The sequence below is a fragment of the Stigmatopora nigra genome, unplaced genomic scaffold, assembly GCF_051989575.1.
Source record: "Stigmatopora nigra isolate UIUO_SnigA unplaced genomic scaffold, RoL_Snig_1.1 HiC_scaffold_93, whole genome shotgun sequence".
NCBI lineage: Eukaryota > Metazoa > Chordata > Actinopteri > Syngnathiformes > Syngnathidae > Stigmatopora > Stigmatopora nigra.
This window is the reverse complement of record NW_027551662.1, coordinates 23,693-51,308: the sequence shown is the minus strand read 5'-3', so window position 1 is coordinate 51,308 and position 27,616 is coordinate 23,693. Positions and strand designations below refer to the sequence as shown.

Sequence of the window (27,616 nt, the reverse complement as noted above, 5' to 3'; positions counted from 1 at the left end):
TGGGTTATGGTTTGGGTTATGGTTTGGGTTAGGGTTATTGTTAGGGGTTGGGGGTTATGGTTTGGGTTATGGTTATGGTTGGGGTTATGGCTATGGATGGGATTATGGTTTGGGTTAGGGTTCTTGTTAGGGGTTATGGTTTAGGTTAGGGTTATTGTTAGGGGTTGGGGTTATGGTTTGGGTTAGGGTTATTGTTAGGGATTAGGGGTTATGGTTTGGGTTATGGTTATAATTGGGGTTATGGTTTGGGTTAGGGTTATTGTTAGGGGTTGGGGTTATGGTTTGGTTGAGGGTTATTGTTAGGGGTTAGGGGTTATGTTTTGGGTTATGGTTATGGTTTTGGTTAGGGTTATTGTTAGGGGTTGGGGTTATGGTTTGGGTTATGGTTATTGTTAGGGGTTGGGATTATGGTTTCGGTTAGGGTTATTGTTAGGGGTTATGGTTTGGGTTAGGGATATTGTTAGGGGTTAGGGGATATGGTTTGGGTTATGGGTATGGTTGGGGTTATGGTTATGGTTTGGGTTAGGTTTTGGTTTAGGGTTATTGTTAGGGGTTGGGGTTATGGTTTGGTTGAGGGTTATTGTTAGGGGTTAGGGGTTATGTTTTGGGTTATGGTTATGGTTTGGGTTATGGTTATGGTTGGGGTTATGGTTTAGGTTAGGGTTATTGTTAGGGGTTGGGGTTATGGTTTGGGTTAGGGTTATTGTTAGGGGTTTGGGGTTATGGTTTGGGGTTATGGTTTGGGGTTATGGTTTGGGTTATGGTTATGGTTGGGGTTATGGTTATGGTTTGGGTTAGGTTTTGGGTTAGGGTTATTGTTAGGGGTTGGGGTTATGGTTTGGGTTAGGGTTATTGTTAGGGGTTAGGGGTTATGGTTTGGGTTATGGTTATTGTTAGGGGTTGGGATTATGGTTTGGGTTAGGGTTATTGTTAGGGGTTATGGTTTGGGTTAGGGATATTGTTAGGGCTTAGGGGTTATGGTTTGGGTTAGGGTTAGGGTTATTGTTAGGGGTTGGGGTTAGGGTTTGGGTTATGGTTGGGGTTATGGTTGGTGTTATGGTTGGGGTTATCAGTTAGGGTTATGGTTATGGTTGGGGATATGGTTGGAGTTATGGCTATGGTTGGGAAAATGGTTTTGGTTGGGGTTATGGTTATGGTTGGGAATCTGGTTATGGTTGGTGTGAAGTATAGAATGTATTCTTTACTACTTTTATGCTGTATAGTCACTTGGATAGAATTTTGCAGAGACTAGTGGTAAGTTTCCTTCATAACACCTATGAGTTAGGGGCAAGTCATTTACTAAGACACGCCCATTTCTCTGTGTCACTTCGTCCCGCCTTAAGTTTGTACCTAGGTCACATGACCCTTTGTTAATAAAAGGGGCTACTCTGTTGGAGGTCGGTAGGGGATTGGAACTGGTCAGGCAAGGAGATGGACTCGTCTCCAAGCGCTTGCACCTCCCGACCCCTCCCTCAGCTGATGTCTTTGAAAATCTCATCAAGCCGACTCTGCGTGTGCTACCTCTGATCCGAATTATTGAATGTATATGGTTCTAAACCTGACAGTTGGGAATCTGGTTATGGTTTGGGTTAGGGTTATGGTTTGGGTTAGGGTTATGGTTTGGGTTCGGGTTATGGTTTGGGTTAGGGTTACGGTTTGGGTTAGGGTTTGGGTTATGGTATGGGTTATGGTTTGGGTTATGGTTTGGGTTATGGTTTGGGTTATGGTTTGGGTTATGGTTTGGGTTATGGTTTGGGTTATGGTTTGGGTTATGGTTTGGGTTGTGGTTTGGGTTATGGTTTGGGTTATGGTTAATGGTGCGCCTGAAAATTCCCATTGCGGGGAAGCCCACCCCCAAGGTGTCCTGGAAGAAGGGCGAGGAGGAAGACTTGAGCGACGGCGGCCGCCTTTGCGCCGAATCCTCGGCGGTCAACACCACGCTTCTGATCAGGGATTGCCAGAGGAGCGACGCCTCCAAGTACACCGTCGCCCTGAGGAATAGCGCCGGCAGCAAGGAGTCCACCGTCTTTATCAGGTAACGGGTCGGAGGAAACTCCTCCTCGCCGCCACGCCTGTGCGCTGGCCTTGCGCTGGCCATTCGCTGACCACGGTCTGTCTTTCTTGCAGGGTGGTGGGTAAGCCCGGCATCCCCGTGGGACCGGTCAAGTTCAAGGACGTGACGGCCGACGGGGCCACGCTGAAGTGGGCCGCCCCCAAAGACGACGGGGGCTCGGAGATCACCAATTACATCCTGGAAAAGCGCGACTCGGTCACCAACATGTGGGTGACCGTCTCCTCGGCGGTGGACAAGAATGCCTTCAGGGTGACGGCTCTCCACGAAGGCACGGAATACGTCTTCCGCGTCTGCGCCGAGAACAAGTACGGCGTGGGCGAGGGACTTAAGTCGGAGCCCGTGGTGGCCAAACATCCCTTCGGTGAGTTCTTCTTTCCCTCGGCTCCCCTGAACTTGACTTTGAGGGCCGGCCCCTGAGAGCCTCTCTGTGTTTTTTCTTCCTCCAGACGTGCCCGACGCCCCGCCTCCGCCGCAGGTCGTGAGCATGCGTCACGACTCGGCCTACCTGGCCTGGTCCGACCCAAGGAAGACCGGCGGCTCACCCATAACAGGTAGCGTGACACCGGCAGAATTAGGGCCGGCTTGCGGCCTAGTGGCGCTCCTTTCTTTGGCAGCCCCTCCGTTGCTATTTGCGTTGATAGGTGGAAAATCTAGTCCTGCGTGGGTACCCACAACGTGACACCTAAATGCCATTTAATGGCGGGACTGTCGCATTGCGCCGCGTGGGTTGCCTCGGTAGGCTTGGCAGTTGTTTGTTTTAACTGAGTCATCTGAAAAATGCTAAACATACCATACGCTAACTGTACACGAGTAATGCCACAGATCACCTCGCGAGTATTTGCCGAGGGCCACGCCGCGGTTTGGCCCCCGGCCGTGCCGCACGTCGCCCGTCTGACCCTCTGACACGTTTCAACTGGTCGCACAGGGTATCACGTGGAGTTCAAGGAGAGGAACAGCATGTTGTGGAAGCGCTCCAGTCCCACCGCCCTGAGAATGAAGGAACACAAGGCCACGGGGCTGACCGAGGGCCTGGAGTACGAATTCAGGGTCACGGCCATCAACTTGGCCGGCATCGGCAGACCCAGTCCGCCCACCGAGCCCGCCGTGGCCCTGGATCCCATCGGTGAGTGAGCCCAGTCGGCCTAAACTGCCGCTATTGTCCTTCCGGCTAAACGCGTCGCCGTGTGTGTGTGTCCAGACGCTCCGGGCAAACCCCAACCCGTTAACGTCACCAGAAGCGCGGTGACCCTCCAGTGGGCGGAGCCGCAGTTTGACGGCGGCCACAGGCTGACGGGCTACATCGTGGAGAGGCGGGACCTTCCTTCCAAGATCTGGGTGAAGAGCAACAGCGGCAACGTGGTGGAGCCCGCCTACACCGTCACCCAACTCCAAGAGGGCTGCAAATACGAATTCCGAATCCGGGCCAAGAACGCCGCCGGAGCCCTCAGTCCGCCGTCCGAGGAGACGGATACCATCGTCTGCGTGGACGAATACGGTGAGTCGGACTGGCCGGCCGGCACTCTCCGGACGGCGAATCGTGACCCCCTTTTTCCCTTCCCGTCCAAAGCCGCCCCCACCATCCTCATCGACGCTCAGGTGAGGGAGGCCGGGGTGACGGTCAGAGCCGGCGAAACGGCGGTGATCACGGCCACCGGCATTCTGGGCAAGCCGCCGCCGGCCTCGCGCTGGTCCAAGGGAGGAAAGGACTTGAAGCCCTCCGAAGTGGTCCACATCGAGCAGACGGCCACCTCGTCCACTCTCTCCGTCAAATACGCCTCCAGGAAGGACTCTGGGGATTACGTCATCACGGCCAGCAACCCCTTCGGCGTCAAGGAGGAAACGGTCAAGGTGAAAGTTTTAGACGTCCCCGCCGCCCCCGGCCCCATCCACTGCGCCGGCGTCTCCTCCGAGAAGGTCACCCTCAGCTGGGCGCCGTCCCCCGAGGACGGCGGCTCGCCCATCAAGCACTACAAGCTGGAGAAGCGGGAAACCGGCCGCCTCCTCTGGACCATTCTGGAGGAGGAGGTGCCGGACTGCCACTACGTGGCCACCAAACTCATCCAGGACAACGAGTACATCTTCCGAGTGTCGGCCGTCAACCAGTACGGCGCCGGCGAGGCGGCTCACTCCCGGCCCGTCAAGATGGTGGATAGGTTTGGTGAGTGGCGCTTGGGTTACCGCCCACACGTATCTGGCCCCGGCGTGTCAATGAAAGCCGAGGCGCCCCTTTTCCCAGGTCCTCCCGGCCCGCCGTCCAAGCCCGAGATCCTAGAGGTCGACGGACACTCGGTGACGCTGACGTGGAGGAGGCCGGCCGACGACGGCGGCGGCGACATCCTCGGCTACGCCGTGGAGAAGAAGGAGAAGAAGGGCAGCAGGTGGCTCAGGGCCTCCAAGAAGTCGCTGACCGAGCTGAGCTACGCCGTGACCGGCCTGACCGAAGGCTTGCAGTACGAGTTCCGCGTCTCGGCCGAGAACAAAGCCGGCTACGGGGAGCCCGGCGAGCCCTCGCTACCGGTCACCACCGTCGTCGCCACCTGTGAGTCGTAACCGAGGCCCGCCCGGCCGGGCAAAATGCCCAATGGAAAAATGTCCGCGCCGTCGCTAATCTTCCACTCCTCCCGGCGGCAGATGTTCCCGGTCCGCCCGTCAACCCCAGGGTGACAGACACCGGCCAGACCACGGCCACTCTCAATTGGGGAAAACCACTGGACAACGGCGGGCTCCACGTCACCGGCTATGTGATCGAGCACCGCAAAGAAGGCGCGGAGGAATGGATCAAGGACACGGCGCCCTCGTCCCCCCTGAGAATCACCGAGTTCGTGGTGCCCGGACTGGAAAACGCCGGCAGATACCACTTCCGGATTCCGGCTGCGAGTACTACTTCCGCGTCTACGGCGAGAACGAGTACGGCGTCGGCGAAGGCGCCGAGACCCCCGATCCCATCCGCGCCTCGCAGGCGCCGGGCCCCCCGGCGAGCATCGTGCCCGTGGACGTGACCAAGAACTCGGTCAGCCTGGCCTGGACCAAACCCAAGCACGACGGAGGCAGCCGGCTGACGGGCTACGTCCTGGAAGCCCAGAAGAGGGGCACCGATCAGTGGGCCCACGTCAGCAGCCTGAGAGGCATGGACTTTACCGTCAAGAACCTCAACGAGAAGGAGGAATACACCTTCCGCGTGATGGCCGTCAACTACTCGGGCAGGAGCGCCCCCCGCCAGAGCAAGCCCGTGTGCGTCCGGGATTCCTCCTCCCCGCCCGACCTGGACCTGCTCACCCTCTGCCAGGCCACCGTGGTGGCTCGGGCCGGAGAGGACATCAGGGTGGAGATTCCCGTGGCCGGACGCCCCAGGCCGGCCGTCAGCTGGCAGAAGGACGGCGGCGCCCTGAAGCTGACCCAGAGGACCAACGTGGAGCGCACCCCGACCACCGTGGTCCTCAGCGTCAAGGAATGCACCAGGGCCGACAGCGGCACCTACGCCGTGACGGCCAAGAACCTGGCGGGTACCGTCAGCGACGACGTGTGGATCAGAGTGCACGACGTCCCGGGCCCGCCCAAGGGACCCGTGCTCATCACGGAAATCTCCCGCACCTACTGCGTCTTCGCCTGGGACGCGCCGGAAAACGACGGCGGCGTCCCCATCAACAACTACGTGCTGGAGATCCGAGACACCGCCACGCAGACTTGGAGCGAGCTGACCTCCGCCGCCATCCGCACCACCTTCAAGGCCACCCGCCTGACCACGGGCTCGGAGTACCAGTTCCGGGTCAGGGCCAAAAACCGCGACGGCGTGGGCCCGGCCATAACCTCCGAGTCGGTGGTGGCCGCCTACCCCTTCAAAGTTCCGGGACCGCCCGGCACGCCCCGGGTGGTGGCCTTCACCAAGGACTCCATAACCGTCGGCTGGAACGAGCCCGTGTCCGACGGCGGGGACCAAGTGGCCGGCTACCACGTGGAGAGGAAGGAGCGGAGCAGCATCACGTCGCAGAGAATCAGCCTGGGTCTGGTCAAAGGGAACCTCCTCAAGTCCAGCGGCCTGGAGGACGGCGCCGCCTACGAGTTCCGCGTCATGGCGGAGAACAAGGCCGGCATCGGCAAGGCCAGCAAGGCCTCGGAGCCCATCGTGGCCCTGGACCCGGTGGACCCCCCGGGCGCGCCCGTGCCCACCTCGGTCACCGACAACGCCGTCACTGTGGCCTGGACCAAGCCCGAGTACGACGGCGGATTCAAGATCACCGGCTACACGGTGGAGAGGCGAGAACTGCCCGCCGGTCGCTGGACGAAGGCCAACTTCACCAACGTCACGGAGAGCGCCTTCACCGTCAGCGGACTGACCCGCGACGCCCTCTACCAGTTCCGCGTGACGGCGAGGAACTCTGCCGGAGCCGTGAGCGCCCCGTCGGAGCCCTCGGAGCCTGTGGCCTGCAAGGACGACGTGGTGGAGCCGCGCATCATGGTGGACGCCGTCTTCAAGGACGTGCTCCTGGTCAAGGCCGGGGAGTCCTTCAAGCTGGACGCCGACGTAGCCGGGCGACCCGCCCCCCGCCTGACTTGGACCAAGAACCAAAAGGAAGTGGAGAACACCTTCAAGCTGGACGTCAAGCACGGCGAGCTGACCTCCACGCTGACCAACAAGGACTCTGTCCGGGCCGACGGAGGAGAATTCCTCTTGACGGCCGCCAACGCCGGCGGCTTCTGCAAGCACGTCTTCAGGGTCAAAGTACTGGACAGGCCCGGCCCGCCGCTGGGACCCCTGGCCGTCGGCCGGGTCACGGCCGACGACTGCCTGCTGACGTGGGCCCCGCCCGCCGACGACGGCGGTTCCCAGATCGAAGGCTACGCGGTGGAGAAACGGGAATCCGGCAGACTGCTGTGGAGCGAGGCGGCCTCCCACCTGCGGGACACCCAGCTCAAAGTGGGCAAGCTCCTCAAGGGAAACGAGTACATCTTCAGAGTGAGGGCGCTCAACAAATACGGCAGCGGCGAGCCCCTGGACTCGGAGCCCGTTCTGGCCGACGATCCGTACCGGGTCCCCGACGCGCCCCGGAACCCGCTGGTGGCCGCCACCGCCGAGGATTCCATGCTGGTGAGCTGGCAGGCGCCCGAGAGCGACGGCGGGGCGCCCGTCGACAACTATCACGTGGAGAGGAAAGACCGGCAGGGCCTGCGCTGGGTCAAGTGCAACAAGAGGAAGGTGAAAGACCTGCAGTTCAAGGCCACGGGCCTGGTGGCCGGACACGAATACGAATTCCGGGTCAGTGCGGAGAACGCCGCCGGCGTGGGCCTGTCCAGCCCCTCCAGCCCTCTGTACAAGGCCAGCGACGCCCTGTACAAACCGGGGCCCCCCTGCAACCCCAGAGTTCTGGACACCACCAGCTCGTCCATCACCGTGGCCTGGAAAAAGCCCGCCTACGACGGCGGCTCCGACATCACCGGTTACGTGGTGGAGTGCTGCGTCCCCGCCGCCGGCAAAGAGGAGGAGGAGGAGGCGGAGGATTGGCGAATCGCCACGCCCAAGGAGGGACTACTGGCCACCTCCTTCACCCTGATCAATCTGACGGAGGACGCCGAGTACAAGATCAACATCTCGGCCGTCAACGGCGAAGGGATGGGCCAGGCGGCCGGCGTGCCCGGCCGGCCCAGGGCCGAGGACCGACTCCTCCCGCCGGAGCTGGACTTGGACGCCGAGCTCTGCAAGACGCTCACCCTCCGCGCCCGCTGCACCCTGCGACTCTTTGTTCCCATCAGGGGACGGCCGGCCCCGCGAGCCAAGTGGACCAAGGGAGACGACGAGCAGGCGGTGGAGAGGGCCACCGTGGACACCACCACCTCCTACACCTCGCTGGTGGTGGGAAACGTCAACCGTTGGGACAGCGGCAAGTATAATCTGACGCTGGAGAACAGCTCTGGCTCCAAAGCCGTCTCGGTGCAAGTCAGGGTACTGGACACTCCCGGCGCTCCGCTGGACCTGAAGATCGCCGGCGTGACCTGTCGATCCGTGACGCTGAGCTGGGAAGCGCCGGCCAGCGACGGCGGCTCCGAGATCAAGAACTACATCGTGGAGAAGCGCGAATCCACCCGGAAGGCTTACGCCACCGTCAGCGCCACCTGCCACCGCACCACCTTTACGGTGGAGCCGCTCCTGGAAGGCTGCAACTACTATTTCCGGGTCTTGGCCCAGAACCAGTACGGCGTGGGCCCGCCCGTGGAGACGGGCGAATCGGTCAAAGTGTCGGAGAGACCCCAACCTCCCGGCAAGATAAGCCTGAAGGACGTCATCGAGAACAGCGTCACGCTCACCTGGGAAAAGCCCCAGCACGACGGCGGCAGCCGGGTGGGCTTCTACGTGGTGGAGCTGCAACCCAGGGGTGCCGACAAGTGGACGCAGGCCGTCGTCGTCAAGGAAACGGAAGCCACCGTGGGCGCCCTGGCCACCGGCCAGGAATACACTTTCCGCGTGGCGGCCAGGAACGACCAAGGCACCGGTGACCCCCGTCAGATCGGCGTCCCCGTCATCGTGAAGGAGCTGGTGACGGCGCAGGTCGTCAAGACGCCCTTCCACACCTTCAGCGTGGCGGGCCAAGACCTGACCCTGGAGCTTCCCTACGTGGCCCGGCCCAAGGCGGACGTCTCCTGGCACCGAGGCGGCCAACCGCTCAAGAGGACCACCCGCGTCAACTTTGCCGCCTCGGAAACCTTGCTGACCCTCGCCATCAAGGAGGCCCGCGGGGAGGATTTCGGAGAGTACCGGGTGGCCCTGGTCAACACGGCGGGCCGGGCCACCGCGCAGGTCGCCGTGGTGGTGCTGGACAAGCCCGGTCGGCCGCTGGGTCCCATCCGGGTGGAGGAGGTCACCTCGGACAGCGTGACCGCCTAGGGACCGCCGGAGTATGACGGCGGTTGCACCATCAACAACTACACCGCGGAGAAGAGAGACACCTCCACCACCAATTGGACCCTGGTGTCCGCCAACCTGGCCAGGTGCAAAGTGAAAGCCTGTCGCCTGAAAGCCGGCGCCGAATACCAGTTCCGGATCACGGCGGAAAACCGCTACGGCAAAGGACCGGCCCTCCAGTCCGAGTGCATCGTGGCCCAGTACCCGTACAAAGTCCCGGGCCCCCCGGGAACTCCCAGCGTGGCCTCCTCCACCAAAGACAGCATGGTGGTGACCTGGAACGAACCGGTCAGCGACGGAGGCAGCGCCGTTTTGGGCTACCATCTGGAGCGCAAGGAGAGAAGCAGCATCCTCTGGGTCAAACTCAACAAATTGCTCATCAAGGAGCAAAGCTGGAAGATCTCCGGCCTGGAGGCGGGAATGGAATACGAGTTCAGAGTCTACGCCGAGAACATAGTGGGCGTGGGCAAAGTCAGCAAAGTCTCCGAGGGCCAGGTGGCCAGAGACCCCTGCGACCCCCCGGGCGCGCCCGAGGCCACCGAGATCACCGGCCATTCGGTCCGCATCGCCTGGACCAAGCCCGAGTACGACGGCGGCGCCAAGATCACCGGCTACACGGTGGAAAAGAAGGAGCTTCCCGAAGGACGCTGGTCCAAAGCCAACTTCACCAACGTCACGGAGACGGAGTACGCCGCCACGGGACTGCTCCCGGACGGCCGCTACGAGTTCCGAGTCATGGCCAGAAACGCCGCCGGGGTCTCCAGTCTCCCCTCCTACAGCAGCGGCCCCATCACCGCCAGAGACGACATCCGGCCCCCCCGCGTCAGCATGGACCCCCAGTACACTCAGACCCTGGTGGTGAAGGCGGGGGAGAGCTTCAAGATCGACGCCGACGTTCACGGAAAGCCCCCGCCCTCCGTCGCCTGGCTGAAGGACCGGCAGGAAGTGGCCGACACCCCGCGCCGAGAGATCAGGAACACGGCCACCCGCGCCTGCCTGGCCGTCAAAGAGGCCCGACTCCACGACGGAGGCCTCTATACTCTCTTGCTGAAAAACCCGGGGGGTGAAAAGGCCACCCCGGTCAAGGTGGTGGTCCTGGACAGACCGGGACAGGCGCAGGGCCCCCTGGCCGTGACGGACATCCTCAAGGACCGTTGCCGCCTGACGTGGCGGGAGCCGCTCCAGGACGGCGGCAGCAAGATTAGCCACTACGTGGTGGAGAGGAGAGAGAGCAGCCGGCTGGTCTGGACGGTGGTGGAGTCCGACGTGGCCGACACCTGGTTGGACGTCGCCAAGCTCCTGGAGGGCAACGAGTACGTCTTCCGAGTGCAAGCCGTCAACGAGTTCGGCACCGGCGCGCCGCTCCTGTCTGAGCCGGCCACCATCAGGGACCCCAACACGGTGCCCGGATCGCCCAGAGCTTTGGAGGTCTCGGAGGTGAAGAAGGATTCCGTGCTCCTGACCTGGGAGGCCCCCACTGACCACGGAGGCACTCCCATCACCGCCTACGTCATCGAAAAGCACGACAAAGAGGGCGTGCGTTGGACCAGATGCAACAGGGGCCCCGTCCCGCATTTGTCTTTCAAGGTCACGGGACTCCTGGAAAGTCACAGTTACGAGTTCAGGGTGGCCGCCGAGAATGCCGTCGGCGTGGGCCGGCCCAGTTCCGCCACCGTCTACCACCGAGCCCTGGACCCCGTCTTCAGGCCCGGCCCGCCGCAGAATCCCAGAGTGACCGACACCACCAGATCTTCCGTCTTCCTGTCGTGGGGCAAGCCCCTCTGCGACGGCGGCTCGGAGATCCAGGGATACGTGGTGGAACGCCGCGCCGCCACCGGCGGCGGGGCGCCGACGGAAGCCACCGAGGCGTCGGCCCCCGAGGAGGACTGGGTCATGTGCACGCCGCCCACCGGTGTCAAGAAGACCAAATTTGAGGCGGCCCAGCTGACGGAGAATCGGGCTTACCACTTCAGAGTGTGCGCCAGCAACAAGGTCGGACTCGGCGAGGCCGCCCAGGTGACCGGGGCGGTGGTGGCCCAAGAGAGGGAGGAGCAACCCGACCTGGACATCGATCCGGAACTGCGGAAGATCGTGAGCGTCCGGGCCGGACTCACGCTCCGACTTTTCATCCCCGTCCGGGGAAGACCGGCTCCCGCCGTCCGGTGGGACAAGGACGAGGCGCCGCTGAAGGACGGGGCTCAAGTGGAAGTGACCGGCAGCTACACGGCGCTGACCATCGACCACGCCAGCAGGACGGACAGCGGCAAATACACGGTCACGGCGGTCAACGCCAGCGGAAGCAAGTCGGCCGGCGTGGCGGTGCGGGTACTGGATACGCCCGGCGCACCCGTCAACTTGAGCGTGAAGGAAATCACCAGCCAGTCGGTGACGCTGGCCTGGGACGCGCCTCTCTCGGACGGCGGCTCCAAGGTCAAGAACTACGTTGTGGAAAAGAGGGAGAGCACGCGCAAAACCTACGCCGCCGTGGACACCAATTGCCACGCGCTCTGCTGCAAGATCGAGCCGCTGCAGGAGGGCTGCTGTTACTACTTCCGCGTCCTGGCGGAGAACGCCCACGGCGTGGGCCCGCCCGCCGCCACCCTGGACCCGCTCAAGGTCTCGGAGGTGCCTCAGGCCCCCAGGAGCCTGAGCGTGACGGACCAGACCGACACCAGCGTGTCTCTGGCCTGGGAACGTCCCGAATACGACGGCGGCAGCCGGGTGGCCCAGTACCTGTTGGAGGTTCAGCTCAAGGGTCAGGAGAAGTGGTCCGGCGTCAACACCTACAAGGGCACGGCCGCCACCGTTTCCAATCTCAACCCGGGAGAGGAGTACCTCTTCCGGGTCACGGCCATCAACGACAAGGGCAAGAGCCAGCCCCGGGTCCTGTCCGGCCACGTCGCCGCCAAGAACTTGGTGTTCCAGCCCGACGTGCGACCGGCTTTCAGCAGCTACAGCGTCCACGTGGGCAAAGACCTCCGGGTCCGAGTACCCGTCTTCGGGCGGCCCAAGCCCACCGTGGCGTGGACCAAGAATGGCGCGCCCCTCAAGTTCACCACCAGAGTCAACATTCACAACGAGCAGAGCCACACCAGTCTGAGCATCAAGGAGGCGGCGGGCGACGACGGAGGCATGTACGGCATCCGGGCCACCAATCCGGCCGGCCAGAAGGAGGCCACGCTGGAGATCGTGGTACTGGACAAACCCGGCCCGCCCACCGGCCCCGTCAAGTTCGACGAGATCACCACGCAGAGCGTGACGCTGTCCTGGGCCCCGCCCCAGCGCGACGGCGGTTGCCAGATTTCCAACTACATCGTGCAGAAGAGAGAGACCGTCGGCACCACTTGGGAAAACGTCAACGCCAACTACGCCAGGACCACCATCAAGGTGCCCAGGCTGAAGGCCGGAGCCGAGTGCCAGGGACCCCTGCGACCCCTCCGGCGCCCTCCGGGCCGTCCACGTGACCAAAGACGCCATCGTCATCCGCTGGACCAAGCCCGAATACGACGGCGGCAGCAACGTGACCGGCTACCTGGTGGAAAGGTGCGACCTGCCCGAGGGCCGTTGGGTGAGGGCCAACTTCACCAACGTGACGGAGACCCAGTTCACCGCCACGGGCCTCAGCGAGAACTCCCAGTACGACTTCAGGGTGGCGGCCAAGAACGCCGCCGGCACCGTCAGCAAGCCGTCGTACAACAGCGGGCCGATCACGGCCGGCGACGGCGCCGAGGCGCCCACATTCTCCGTGGACCCCGCCTTCGCCAAGGCCGTGGTCCTGAACGCCGGCGAGACCTTCAAGCTGGACGCCGACGTGGGTGGCAAGCCCCCGCCGGCCATGCGCTGGTTCAGGGGCGAAGTGCCGCTGGAAAATACCCTCAGGCTGGACATCAAGAACACGGAGAGTCGCGCCCTGATCCTGGTCAAAGACGCGGCCAGGGAGGACAGCGGCACCTACACGCTCCAGTTGACCAACCAGGCCGGCAGCCAGAGCGCGCACTTCCAAGTCTCCGTCTTGGACCGGCCCGGTCCTTGCCGGGGACCCCTTCACGTGGCCGGCGTGGCCGAGGATCGCTGCTCGCTGGCTTGGCGTCCGCCTTCCTCCGACGGGGGTTGTCCCGTCACCCACTACGTCATCGAGAGGAGGGAGACCAGCCGTCTGGCCTGGACGGTGGTTTCTCCTGCCTGCACGGCCACCTGCTACAAGGTCACCAACCTGCTGGAGGGCGACGAATACATCTTCCGCGTGACGGCGGTCAACCGCCACGGCGCCGGCGGCCCCCTGGAGTGCGAGCCCGTGCTCTGTAAGACTCCCTTCGTACTCCCCGGTCCGCCTCACGTGGAGGACGTGGGCGACATCACTCGCGACGGCATGACCGTCAGGTGGAGCCCCCCGGAATCCGACGGCGGCAGCCAGATCTCAAACTACGTGGTGGAGAAGAAGGACAGGGAGGGCGTCAAGTGGACCAGGTGCAACCGCCAGAAGGTCACGGACCTCTCCTTCAGAGCCACCGGCCTGAGCGCCGGCCACGACTACGAGTTCCGGGTGAGCGCCGAGAACGCGGTGGGCTCGGGAGAGCCGTCCCTGCCGACCTCCTACTACAAGGCGGCCGATCCCAAGTACAGGCCGGGCTCCCCCGCCTACGTGAGTGTGGTGGACTCCACGGCCAGCTCCATCACCGTCTCCTGGGGCAAGCCGCCGTCGGACGGGGGCAGCCCCGTCCAGGGCTACCTGGTGGAGGTCTGCGAGGCCGAGACGGAGCAATGGACCATGGTCACCCCCCCGACCGGCCTGCGTCTCAACAAATACCAGATCCCCCGGCTGAAAGAGGGCCGGGAATATCGAATTCAAGTGTGCGCCCTCAACAAGGTCGGCGTGGGCGAGCCGGCCGTGCTCCCGGGAACCGCCAGGGCGGAAGAGAGGCTGGAGGCGCCTCAGATCCACCTGGACTCCGAGCTGCGCAAGGGAATATCCGTGAAGGCCGGCGGCTCGTTCAGGATACACGTTCCCTTCAGGGGCAGGCCCGCCCCCGAGGTGAAGTGGTCCAAGGACCTGGGCACCCCCACCGAAAAGGCGGTGGTGGAAAAGGGCCCCGCCTTCACCCAGCTCTCCGTGGACTCCTGCGACCGGTGCGGGGAAGTACACGCTCACCCTCAGCAACGGCAGCGGCTCGGCCACCGAAGCGGTGGCCGTCAAAGTCCTGGACACGCCGGGGGCCCCGCTCATCCTGGCGGTGAAGGACGTGAGGAAGGACTCGGTCACCCTGGTCTGGGAGGCGCCGGCCAACGACGGGGGTTCCAAAGTCAAGAGCTACGTGGTGGACAAGCGGGAATCCACCCGCAAGGCCTACGCCAACGTCTCGGCCAAGTGCGCAAAGACCACCTTCAAGGTAGAGAACCTGACGAAAGGCGCCTCCTACTACTTCAGGGTCATGGCCGAGAACGAGTACGGCGTGGGCCAGGCGGCGGAGACCAAGACGGCGTCCAAGGCTTCCGAGGTACCGCTCCCCGTCGGCAAGGTCTCCCTGGTGGACGTGACCAAAGTCAGCGTCTCCTTGGCCTGGGACAAACCCGAGCACAACGGGGGCAGTCGCATCGCCGGCTACCTGCTGGAGATGCAGCCCAAGGGTACGGACAAGTGGGGCGTCGCCGCCAACACCAAGACCTGCGAGGGCACGGCGACCGGCCTCGCCGCCGGCACCGAGTACCTCTTCCGCGTCCTGGCCTACAACGAGAAGGGCAAGAGTGAGCCCAGGGCGCTGGCGGCGCCCGTGGTGGCCGCCGACGTCAGCCTGGAGCCCGGCGTGGCCGTGCCCTTCGACACCTACAGCGTGCCGGCCGGAAAAGACCTGACCCTGAGCTTCCCCGTCCTGGGCAGGCCCAAACCACGAATCGGCTGGACCAAGGACGGCCAGCTCCTCAAAGTCACATCCAGGGTCCACGTGCTCAACACTCCCGCCACCACCGGCATTCAGATCAGCCAGGCGTGCAAGGAGGACTTTGGCCAGTACACCGTCACGGCCAGCAACGACGCGGGCACCCTGAGCCGGAAGCTGGCCGTCATCGTCCTGGACAAGCCGGGCCTGCCCGGCGGTCCGCTCCGGATCGGGGAGGTCGGCGACACCTTCGTCCACCTCTCGTGGGAGCCCCCCGTCTACAAGGGGGGTTGCCAGGTCAAGCATTACATTGTGGAAAAGAGAGAGACCACGGGCAACACCTGGCAGCCGGTGGCCACGCAGCTGGCCCGCACCGCTCTCAAAGTGAGCAAGCTCCAGACCGGCGGCGAGTACCAGTTTAGGGTGGCGGCGGAGAACCGATACGGAAGAGGCGCCCCTCTGGACTCCAAGGCGGTGACGGTCCAGTACCCCTACAAGCCGCCGGACCCCCCGGGGACACCTTTGGTCAAGTCTGCCACCAACAACCGGGATCTCATCGCCGACTGCCGCGCCTCGGTCACCAAGCTGCGCCGGGGTTGCGAGTACGACTTCAGGGTCTACGCCGAGAACGCCGCCGGTCTGAGCCCGCCCAGCGAACTGTCCGCCTCCTTCCGAGCCCTGGACCCCCTGACGGTTCCCGCCGCACCCTCCAAGCCCAAGATTGTTCACTCTACCCGGGACAGCGTGTCCATCGTTTGGAAAGCGCCCGCCGACAATGGCGGCGCCCCCGTCCTGGGATACGCCGTGGAATACAGGGACTACGTAGGCAAGCTGGCCAGAGAGGGGGAAGGATATGAAGAGGAGGAAGAGGAGGAGGAAGAGGAGGAGGAAGAGCCGCAGAGATGGCTGGAAGCCATGGCGCTCACCAAGAGCTTGGAGATGACAGTCACCGGCCTAAAAAACGCCGCCCAATATGAATTCTGCGTCAAAGCCATCAACAAAATGGGAAGCAGCGTGCGCAGCCGGCGCTCGGACGCCGCCGCCGCCACCGAGAGGACGGCGCCGCCCACGTTCGACGCCGACGTGGAGACGCGCAAGGTCCTGGTGGTGAAGCGCGGCCTGGCCTTCACCCTCAAGGTTCCCTTCAAGGGTCAACCCGTTCCCTCGGCCGTATGGTCCAAGGAGGGCACCGACCTGAAGGCCAGGGGAACCGCGGAGACCAGCGACTCCGACGCTTCGCTGACCATCGAAAACTCGGGCAGGAACGACTCCGGAGAGTACCGCCTGACCATCGCCTCCGACTTGGGAGAGGCCACCTTGCCGCTGAGCGTCAAGGTGCTGGACTCCCCGGGCCCCCCGCTCAACGTCAAGGTTTCGGCGGTCACTCGGGACTCGGCCGCTCTCACGTGGGAAGCCCCCGACAACGACGGCGGCGACGCCGTCGAGGCCTACCACGTGGAGAAGCGCGAGGCCAGCAAGAAGGCCTGGGTTTCCGTGACCACCAACTGCCACGCCCCGGCCTGCAAAGTAGAGGACCTGCTGGAAGGGGCCGTCTATTACTTCAGAGTAATGGGGAAGAATGAGTATGGAGTGGGGGTAGCTCAGGAAGTGAAGGCCGGCACCAAGATCACAGGTAAGCTCCCGTCCGAGGCCCAAATCCGGCCAAATCCGGCCAAATCCGGCCAAATCCGGCCAAATCCGGCCAAATCCGGCCCACTCACTCCTCAATTGTCTTTGCAGAGGTGCCCAGTCCGCCCGCCAAATTGGGAGTGGCCGACGTCACCAGGGACAGCGTGACCATCGCCTGGACGCGGCCAGAGTACGACGGCGGCAGCCGAGTCAAGGCCTACCTGCTGGACGCCCTGGAGAAGGGCCAGACCAAATGGGTCAAGTGCGCCACGGTGAAGACCACCAGCCACACCGTCAAAAGCCTGCGGGAAGGCGCCGAGTACTTCTTCAGAGTGCGAGCCGAGAACCACGCCGGTCTGAGCGAGGCCAAAGAGATGATTGTACCCGTCCTCGTCAAAGAAATTCTGGGTAATTCCCCGGCCCGCCGTCTCCGCCGCCGAGTTCATCGGTCCCGTCAAATGTCACCGCCAGAGTCTTCTCTCTGAACCCGCTACGGGGCTTGTTCTACCCGGCCCCGCTGAGCCGACTTTTGCTTGAATTTTGACAGAGGCTCCAGAGTTCGACCTGAAGAACTACCCCAAAAATACCGTCTACGTGAGAGCCGGATCCGACCTGACCTTTGACATCCCGCTGAGCGGCAAGCCCATGCCAAAAGTCAGCGTGTCCAAGAACAACGTGCCGGTCAAGGGATCCAAGAGACTCTCCGCCCGGGTCACCCCCGACAGCCTGAGCGTCAGCCTGGAGCAAAGCGTCGCCGGCGATGCCGGGAAGTACCAACTGAGCGCCAGCAATGCGGGCGGCGCCAGCCAGATCTCGGTGAACGTGGTGGTGCTGGATAGGCCCGGACCACCCCTGGGGCCCGTGGAAATCCTGGAGGTGGGAGAGACTACGGCGCACCTGAAATGGACTCCTCCGGAGTACGACGGCGGGAGTCCCGTCACCAACTACGTGCTCCTGAAACGGGAAACCAGCACCCCCACCTGGACAGAGGTGTCGGCCAACGTGGCGCGGAGCCAGATCAGAGCCACCAAGCTGACCAGGGGAGAGGAGTATCAGTTCCGAGTCAGGGCCCAGAACCGTTACGGTCTCAGCGAGCACCTCGACAGCAAGCCGGTGACGATCCGGCTTCCTTTCGGTGAGTCGCCGGGCGGATTTTGTTTTCTCCGACCCCCCCCCACCCCCCCCCCACCCCACGGCCTTTCCCAAAGCCACCGCCAACTGACTTGTGGCTCTGCGCTTTGAATTCCAGTGGCTCCGGGGCCTCCGTCCACCCCCTGGGTTAGTTTTGTCTGTCGAGACAACCTGACCGTCTGCTGGAACGAACCGGTCAACGACGGCGGCAACGCCGTGACGGGCTACCACCTTCACATGAAGGAAAGGAGCAGCATCCTCTGGCAGAAGATCAACAAAAGCGCCATAGCCGGGAACCAGATGCGGGTCAGCAACATCTGCCCGGGTCTCATCTACGAGTTCAAGGTCACGGCAGAAAACGCCGCCGGGGTGGGCAAAATGAGCAAGACCTCGGAAGAGGTTCTGGCTATCGACGCGTGCGGTGAGTAGCCCTTCTTCTCTGTCACCTATTCGCCGCCACCACGTCGCCTCGCCGCCACCCTAATTGAAAAGCAAGTATAATGATTATCTTTGTACTGGCTCTTGACTAATTCATTTCAGTTCACTTTGAAGAGCCAGTACAAAGATAATCATTTTACCTGCTTTTTAATATTAAACACATTATCAATAAGCAGCCATTCTAAAAATGAGTTCATTCTTTGACTTTTAGCTTTTTGGGATGCATTACTGGTCCCCGCTGGACTTTTTTTCTTCTCCTTGGATTTCTTCTGTCCTGAATGCCCTTGTTATTCCTCAATGAATGTTAACTGTAAGGGGCCGCCTGTGGCCCGCGGGCCGAGGTCGAAAACCCCCCGCACAAACACGACCGGGGGCGGGGCCAGCGCGTCGCTGGCGCGACGTCCGCTCGGCCAACCAACCGGCCTAACCTAATGGCGACGCGCCTTTGTGTCCGCCACAGAGCCCCCCGCAAATGTCCGCGTCAGCGAAGTCACCAAGAACTCGGTGCGCCTGACCTGGCAGAGGCCGCCGTACGACGGCGGCAGTAAGATCAGCGGCTACAGCGTGGAGAGGAGGGATGCGGCCAGCGGAAGGTGGGTGAAGGCCAACTTCACCAACATCCCGGAGATGGGCTTCACGGCGTCCGGGCTGACTCAGGACGAGACCTACGAGTTCAGGGTGTACGCCAAAAACGCCGTGGGCTCCGTCAGCAACCCTTCTCTGATCGCCGGCCCGGTCACTTGCGTGGACGCCCGCGGTGAGTGCTCCTTCCGTCCCCCTCCGGCTCTCGTGGGTTTCGCCACCGGGCGGGGCCGTCATCCGCCTGCTCTGTCGCGCAGGCGCCCCGGCCATCGACCTGCCTCCCGAGTACCTGGACGTGGTTCGCTACAGAGCCGGAACCTCGGTTAAGATCCGAGTGGGAATCCTCGCCGTGCCACTGCCCGGCATCGAGTGGCTGAAGAACGGAAGGGAGCTGGTGGCCTCTTCGTCCTTGTGCGTGGAGAGCACAACGGACTCCTCGGCCATTTTGATCAAGGACGCCACGCGCCAACACACCGGCTCTTATGAGATCAAAATCAAGAACACACTGGGCTCAGCTAGCGCCACCATCGCCATGGAGATCCTGGGTAGGTGCATTTTTTTCTTCTTTTGCGGTCGCCTCTGAATAGTTGTTTTGGTTTTTAACGCCAAGCCCACTTGACTCAGACAAACCCGGACCGCCGAGCGGAAGCATCGGCTTCAACCTCGTCACGGCAGACCGGATCGCCTTCCGCTGGGAGCCCGTGTGCGAGGCCGACCTGGGAGGCTCCCAGGTGACGCACTACGTCGTGGAGAGGCGCGAAACCAGCAGAGTGGTCTGGGCGACCGTCTCGGAGGATCACCGGCAGACGTACATCTCGGTGGGCAAACTGGTGCGGGGAAACGAATACGTCTTCCGCGTCATGGCCGTCAACAAGTACGGCGTGGGAGCCCCGCTGGAGTCGGAGCCCGTGGTGGCAAAGAATGCTTTCGGTAAGCTCGGGGAGCACCGGGGCCTTTCCGCCCGGAGCCTTTCCGCCGGGAGCCATTCCGCCCGTCGGGTGCCTTCGGGCGACCTTCTCACCTCTGGTTTCTGCCCGTCTCCCTCCGCCAGTCACCCCGGGGCAGCCGCACACTCCCGAAGTCAGCCTCATTACCAAGACCACCATGGTGGTGGAGTGGGAAAGTCCGGGCGTAGACGGCGGTAGCGCGGTGACCGGCTACTACCTGGAGCGGCGTGACAAGAAAAGTCTGCGCTGGTTGCGCGTTTACAAGGAGCCCATTCCCGACAACAAAAAGACCGTCTACCACCTCACCCAAGGGAACCGGTACCAGTACCGCGTCTGCGCCATCAACAGGGCCGGAGAAGGCCCCTTCTCGGAAGAATCCGACTTTTACGAGGCCGCCGATCCCATCGGTGAGTCGTCCGGGTCACCGCTTTGGGGAAGGCGCCACAGAGTCGGGCGCCACCGAGTCGGGCGCCCTCGCCGACCACTTCTCTCGTTTTTTCCAGAATGCCCCGACGAGCCTCGCAAGCTGAAGGTGCTGGATTCCACCAAGACCTCCATCACTTTGGCCTGGTCCCAGCCCGAATGGGACGGGGGCAGCCAAGTGACCGGCTACGTGGTGGAGAAGCTGGTGGAAGGAGAGGAGGACTGGGCCACGCTCACGTCCAAAGGAGAGGTCAAGACCACCGAGTACACCGTCCACGACTTGAAGCCGGACGTCAACTACTTCTTCCGAGTTTCTGCCGCCAACTGCGCCGGCCGCGGGGAAGCCCTGCAGATGAGCGAGCCCGTCCAGGCTAAAGATATCCTGGGTAGGTGTGACTCCACGCTTCACCCTTTCTTCTGGAAGGGAAAAGCGGACGTGGCAAATTGACCGGCTGTCTCCCTTCCACAGAGGAAGCTCAGATCGACTCCGACGTGGCCACGAGGACCCACTACATCGTGAAGGCCGGCAAGGACGTGGAGCTCTCGGTTCCGCTGAAGGGACGACCTTCGCCCTCCGCTTCCTGGAGCAAAGGAGACTCGCGCATCGACGACGACCCCTCCTACGAATTCCACCACTCGGACACAGCCACCGTCCTGGTTTTGCGGCGGGTCACCAAGCTGGACACCGGCAAATATAGCGTCAAGATCCAGAACGGCGTGGGGGAGCCCAAGACCCTGAGCTTGTGGGTGAAGGTCCAGGACACCCCGTCTCAGTGCAGGAACCTGAGGCTGAAAGACGTGACCCGCGGAAGAGTCACCCTGTGCTGGGACAGCCCCTCGCTGGACGGGGGCGCCGAAATCACCAACTACATCGTAGAAAAGAGGGACTCCTCCAAGAGATCCTACTCGGCGGTGAACGGCAAATGCACGGAGACCAGCTGCGGCGTGGAGGACCTCTCGGAGAAGACGTCCTACTTCTTCCGCGTCCTGGCCGAGAACGAGAACGGCGTGGGCGAAGCCTGCGAGACTCCGGAGCCGGTGAAGGCCACGGAATGCCCCGGCCCCGTCAGACAGGTCTCCGTGAGGGACTCCTCCAAGACCTCGGTCACCCTGCAGTGGCTGAAGCCCGACCACGACGGCGGCAGCATCATCTCCGACTACGTGGTGGAGAGGAAAGCCGCCGGCGGCGAGGACTGGTCGCTGGGAGGGACCAGTCGCCACTGCCACTTTGAGGTCCCCAAACTCAAGGAGCACTCGGAGGTGTTCTTCAGAGTGGCCGCTCGAAACGAGAAGGGTCAGGGCGACTATGTGAAGACGGGGCCCGTCAAGGTGGCGGACTACGTCATCACTCCCGAGGCCAGCCTGGCCGAGTACCCGGACGGGAGGATCTGCGTCCGCCTGGGACACAACGTCCACCTGGAGCTGCCGTACCGGGGCAAACCGAAGCCCTCGCTGTCCTGGCTGAAGGACAACCTTCCCCTGAAGGAGAGCGAGCGGGTCCGCTTCAAGAAGACCGACGACAAAGCCACCCTCACCATAAAGCGGGTGAAGAAAGAGAACGAGGGCAAGTACACCCTGACGCTGGACAACGTGATCAGCAGAAAGTCCTTCCACGTCCACGTCCTGACCCTGGGTCCCCCGTCCAAGCCCCTCGGGCCCCTCCGCCTGGACGAGGTCAGGGCGGAGAGCGTGCTGATCTCCTGGGACCGGCCCAACGACGACGGCGGCGGAGACATCGCTTGCTACACGGTGGAGAAGCGGGACGCCTCTCGCCCCGACTGGAAGATGGCCTGCTCGGCCGTGCGGGACACGCAATTCAGAGTGCCCAACCTGATCAAGGGGCTCCAGTATCAGTTCCGAGTGTGCGCGGAAAACCGATACGGCGCCAGCGAAGCCTTGCTCTCTCAGCTGGTCCTGGCCAAGCACCAGTTCAGGCCCCCGGGCCCGCCCGGCAAGCCCCTGGTCTACAACGTCACCAACGACGGCATGACCGTCCGCTGGGAGAGGCCCAGCTACGACGGCGGCACGCCCGTCCAGGGCTTCCACCTGGAGAAGAGGGAAAAGAACAGCATCCTGTGGCAGAAGGTCAACGCGGCGCCCATCAAGGACAACGACTACAGGGTCCCGGATCTCATCGAAGGCCTGGAGTACTCCTTCCGGGTCTGCGCGCAGAACGACGCCGGCTGCGGCCGGGCCGGTGACGCCAGCGAGCCCGTCATGGCCGTCAGTCCCGTCGGTGAGTTTGGACCGCCGCCGCGCGCCCGTCCGGTGGCGCGTCGTTACTCCGGAAAAAAGGCCTTTTGTCAGCCCCCGGAAAAAAAGCAAAAATAATAATTCGAGGCCCGCGTTGTGTTTGTCAGATCCTCCCGGCCAGCCGGACTACACTGACGTGACGGCTAACTCCATCACCCTCAAGTGGGAGGCGCCCAAACGTGACGGGGGGAGCAAGGTCACCGCCTACACCGTGGAGAAACGCCAGGGCGAGGGTCGCTGGTTCAAGGCCAACTTGAGCGACGTCCACGACTGCCAGCACACGGTGACCGGCCTGACGCTCAACGAGCGCTATGAGTTCAGGGTCGTGGCCAGAAACGCCATGGGGGTGGTCAGCCCCCCTTCCAACTCGTCCGGTTTGATCGTGGTCCGAAGCGAGAACGGTAAGTGGCACGCAGAAGCCGGCTAAAAGACTGATAATGATCAAACCGTCACGGCCTCATCCCCCCCCCCCCCCCCCACCAGCTGCGCCTCACATCGAGTTTGGCCCAGAATATTTTGAGGGTTTGACGGTGACGGCGGGCGACAACATCAGGGTGAAGGTGGCCATCGGCGGACGGCCCGTTCCCAAGGTGGTCTGGTACCGAGACGGCGTGGAAATCACCAAGAAGATGATGGACATCATCACCGTGGCCGGGCACAGCACTCTTTTCATCGGAGACGCCGACCGCACTCACCGCGGGCTCTACGCCGTGGAGGCCACCAACGGCTCCGGCAGCAAAAAGGAGGATCTCCTCATTAAAGTGCAAGGTACGAGGGAGCGGGCTCGGGGACGCTCTCCTTCTCCCCGCCGTCTTTTCGCCCCACTAACCCCGAACCGGATTGTCCGACGCAGACACGCCGGGAGAACCGGTGGGACCCATCGCCTTCAGCGACATCTCCGAGGGCAGGTGCCGCCTGTCGTGGAATCCGCCGGAGAACGACGGCTGCTCGGAAATTTCCCATTACGTGATCGAGAAGCGCGAAACCTCCAAGATCTCCTGGGCGCTGGTGTCCGACAGCTGTCGCGAGTGCAGCTTCACCGCCACCAAACTCATGAAGATCAACGAGTGAGTACCAGTTCAGAGTGTCCGCCGTCAACAAGTTTGGGCTGGGCAGACCTTTGGAATCCTGCCCCGTGGTCGCACAGCTGCAATACAGTAAGTCGCGTCGCCCCACCGACGAGGACATTTGAATTGAGTTGCGTTGAATTGAATGGAGCGAGCGGCGTCCAGTCCGATGCTTTTGTCGTCACCGTACATGTCTAATGAGATTTCGGACCTTCACCACAAAGTCTTGACTTGTCTCCCTTCGTTGGCTATCCCTCCTCAGCCACCACCGATTCTCCGGGCACTCCCGACGCCACCGGGGTGACGGGAGAAAGCATCGCTTTGGCCTGGACTCCTCCCACGTCGGACGGAGGAAGCCCCATCCGCCACTACGTTGTGGAAAAACGAGAGAAGAAGACCGTCCGCTTCTACAAGGTGCTCTCTAGGAAGCCCATCACGGAATGTGCCCACACGGTGCTTCACCTGGCCGAGAATACCGAGTACGAGTTCCGGGTCACGGCGGTCAACGACGCCGGCGTGGGAGAGCCCAGCAACGTCTCCCTGCCCATCAAAGCCGTGGAGCCCAAAGACATCCCGTGCGCTCCGTCCGTGGTCTGCGTGTCGGACTCCACCCACTCCTCCATCAGTCTGGAATGGAGCAGGCCCGCCGACGACGGAGGCTCCGACATCCTGGGCTACGCCATTGACGTGCAGGAGGGCCCGGAAGCCGACTGGACCAGAGCCAACCCCGAGCTGGTCCCGGACACCAAGTATACGGCCACCGGGCTACGTGGCGGGGTGGACTACAAGTTCCGCGTGGCGGCCGTGAATCAAGTGGGGAGGGGCGAGGACGCCGTCACCCCGGAACCGGCCCGGGCCGTCGAGAGACTGGCGCCGCCCCAGGTGGATATTGACGCCAGCTTCAAGCAGACGCACATTGTCAAGGCCGGCGGCGCCGTCAAGCTAAGCCTCCACTTCAGGGGCAAGCCCGTCCCCCTCGCCACTTGGCAGAAAGAGGAAGGGGAACTGGGCGTCGCGGCGGAGGTCACCAGTGGCGAGGGAAGCAGTACTCTCCATCTGGAAAAGTGTACCAGAAATGATTCGGGCAAATACACCGTCAACCTGGAGAACAGCAGCGGCGGCCAGGCCATGACTTTCACCGTCAAAGTCCTGAACACCCCCGGCCCTCCTCGGGCTCTAGCCTTCCGAGAGGTCTCCAGGGGTTCGGTCACCCTGGCCTGGGAGCCTCCGCTCAACGACGGAGGCGCCCGCGTCCACCACGATATTGTGGAGAGACGGGAGGCCACCCGCCGCACTTGGCAGCAGTCGGGGGGCAAGTGCGCCCAGAATGTCCTGAAGATCCAGGACCTCCTGGAGGGCGTGCCCTACTTCTTCCGGGTCTCGGCGGAGAACCAGCACGGCGTGGGCGAGGCGCTGGAGATCACCGATCCCGTGGTGGCCACGGCCGAGCCGGCGCCACCAAAGAGGTTGGACGTGGTGGACACCACCGACAGCTCCTTGTCGCTGAGCTGGCCCAAGCCGGAGCACGACGGCGGAAGCCGCATCCAGTTCTACGTGGTGGAGGCCCGGCCCCGGGGGACGGACAAGTGGGTCCCGGTCGGCAACACCAAGAACCTCTCCTACGTAATGGACAAGCTCAACAAGGGCGACGAGTATCACGTCCGCGTGAGGGCAAAGAACCAGTCGGGCCTGAGCGTGCCCAGGGAGACGCCGGCCCCGGTGACGGTCAAGGAGCCTCACGTCCCGCCGGCGGCCGACCTCAGCGAGATCACCAACCAGCTGATCACCTGCAGATCCGGCAGCACCTTCACCATCCGAGTGCCCATTTCCGGCAGACCCGCTCCCAAGGCGGCCTGGCGGCTGGAGGAGATGAGGCTGAAGAACACGGACCGAGTCTCCATCGGGGTGACCAAAGACTGGGCCAGCATATCCGTCAAGGAGGCCGTGAGGGGCGACGGTGGCAAATATCACCTGACCCTGGAGAACGTGGCCGGAAGCCGGACCTTCACCATCGACGTGAACGTCATGGGCAAACCCGCCGCGCCGTCGGGCCCCGTCGCCGTCTCGGCCATCACTTCGGAATCCTGCGTGGTCAGCTGGGAGGCGCCGGAGGATGACGGCGGTACGGACGTCACCAACTACATAGTGGAGAAGCGGGAATCGGGTTCCACCGCCTGGCAGCTGATCAACTCCAGCGTGAAGCGGACGTCTCTGGACATCGCCCATCTCACCAAGTACATGCAGTACACCTTCAGAGTCTCTGCCGAGAACAGATTTGGCGTCAGCAAGCCCGCCGAGTCGGAGACCATCGTGGCCGAGCACCCGTTCGGTGAGTAGAGCCCAGCCGAGCGATCATTCTTCCGCGGCAGAAGCCCCGCCCGGTGGTAACGTGCCGTCTAGACTCTTTGCAGCGCCGCCCGGGCCCCCGACCAGGCCGACCGTGTCCAACGTTTCCGCCAACGCCGTGACCTTGAAGTGGGAGGAGCCCTATCACGACGGCGGCAGCAGAGTCACCGGCTACTGGATTGAGAAGAAAGAGAGGAACAATATTCTCTGGGTGAGGCAGAACAAGATCCCATGCTTTGAGTGCTTCTACCGGGCGGAGGAACTGGTAGACGGTCTGGAGTACCAGTTCCGAGTCTACGCCATGAACGGCGCTGGTCTGAGTAAAGCCAGCGAAGCCTCCAAAGGAGCGGTCACCCAAAATCCCGTCGGTGAGTATCGCCGCCGGCACGTGACCTTACGCCGGCCAAACTGCTCTCTTCCCAGATCCCCCGAGTAAGCCGGAGGTGACAAAAGTCACCAGGACCACGGTGTCGCTCAAATGGTCGGCTCCACTCAATGACGGCGGCAGTCCCATCGTGGGCTACGTTATCGAACGGAAGCCGTACACCCTCACGGGCGAGGGCCGCTGGCTCAAGTGTAACTACACAAATGTGACCGACACCTTCTACACCGTGACCGCTCTGGGAGAGGGAGAAGCCTACGAGTTCAGAGTCATCGCCAAGAACTCCAACCAGGTCTTCAGCAGCCCGTCCCAGTCCACGGGCTCGGTGCAGTGCATGACCGACTTTGGTGAGCCATCCTTTCCAGCAGAGTGGCCCATCGCCGGGGACACTCTATCTAACCCGCCTCCACGGTTCGGCCCCCATTATCCCGACAGAACCCCCGAAGGCTCAGCTGGACGGAAAACTCCTCTCTGAAGTGGTTCTGGTCAGAGCGGGATCCGATCTGGTCCTGGACGCCGCGGTGGGCGGCAGACCCGAGCCCAAGGCTTCCTGGTCCAAGGGCAACAGGGAGCTGGACCTGTGCGAGAAGTACCACTTGCATTACACGCCCCAGCGGGCCACGGCCGTGGTCAAGTTCTGCGACAGGGACGACAGCGGCAAGTATATTCTCACCGTGAGGAATGCCAGCGGGACCAAGACTGCCGAGGTCAACGTCAAGGTGCTAGGTGAGCGGGGGCCCCCCTCGCCACTCCTCGTCCAATTCCCGCCGGGGCCGCCAGGTGACCGGCGGCGCCGCCGCGTCCCTTCTTTGCAGACACTCCGGGGGTATGCCAAGGCGGCATCCAGATCGGCGGGCTGACCGAGGAGTCGTGCACCCTGAGCTGGGAGCCTCCCCTGGAAGACGGGGGCGACGAGGTCTCTCACTACCTGGTGGAGAGGAGAGACACCAACAGACTGACCTGGGTCTTCATGAACGCCGAGTGCAAGGAGCTGACCTGCGCCATCAGAGGCCTGTTCAAGAACACCGAATACTTGTTCAGAGTGCGTGCGATCAACAAGTACGGCGCCGGAGTCCCGCTTGTCTCGGAGCCCATGCTGGCCAGAAACACCTTCAGTGAGTTCCCCCGTCCGTCCCAGCTCCGTCATACGCTCCGGGGGGCGAGCGAGCGACACTCGCCTTCCCACCGGAGCCCTCTTTCCCACCCGGGCCTCGAACAAAGCTCTCTTTTTTTCTCCAGCCGTGCCGAGTCCACCCGGCGCCCCAGAGATCCTGGCGTCCGGAAAAGACTTTGCCAGCGTGGAGTGGCTGAAGCCCGAGAGCGACGGCGGCAGCCCGTTGACCCACTACCTGCTGGAGAGACGGGAGAAGAAGAGCGCCCGCTGGGTGAAGGTGAACAGGAGCGGAGCACACTTGGACACCTCGCTGAAAGTCTCCGGTCTGACGGAAGGGAGCGTCTACCAGTTCAGAGTGACGGCCATCAACAAGGCCGGAGAGAGCCAACCCAGCGAGCTTTCTCTCTACGTCGTGTGCAGAGTGCCGACGTGTGAGTACCCCACCGGGGAGTCGTCTGGGAC

At 62.8% G+C, this 27,616-nt stretch overlaps 1 pseudogene; it reads left to right on the top strand.

Moving 5' to 3' along the window:
* Positions 1 to 1,814: 1,814 nt before the first annotated feature.
* LOC144193140 (titin-like) overlaps positions 1,815 to 27,616 on the top strand; it is a 39,148-nt pseudogene continuing 13,346 nt past the window's right edge.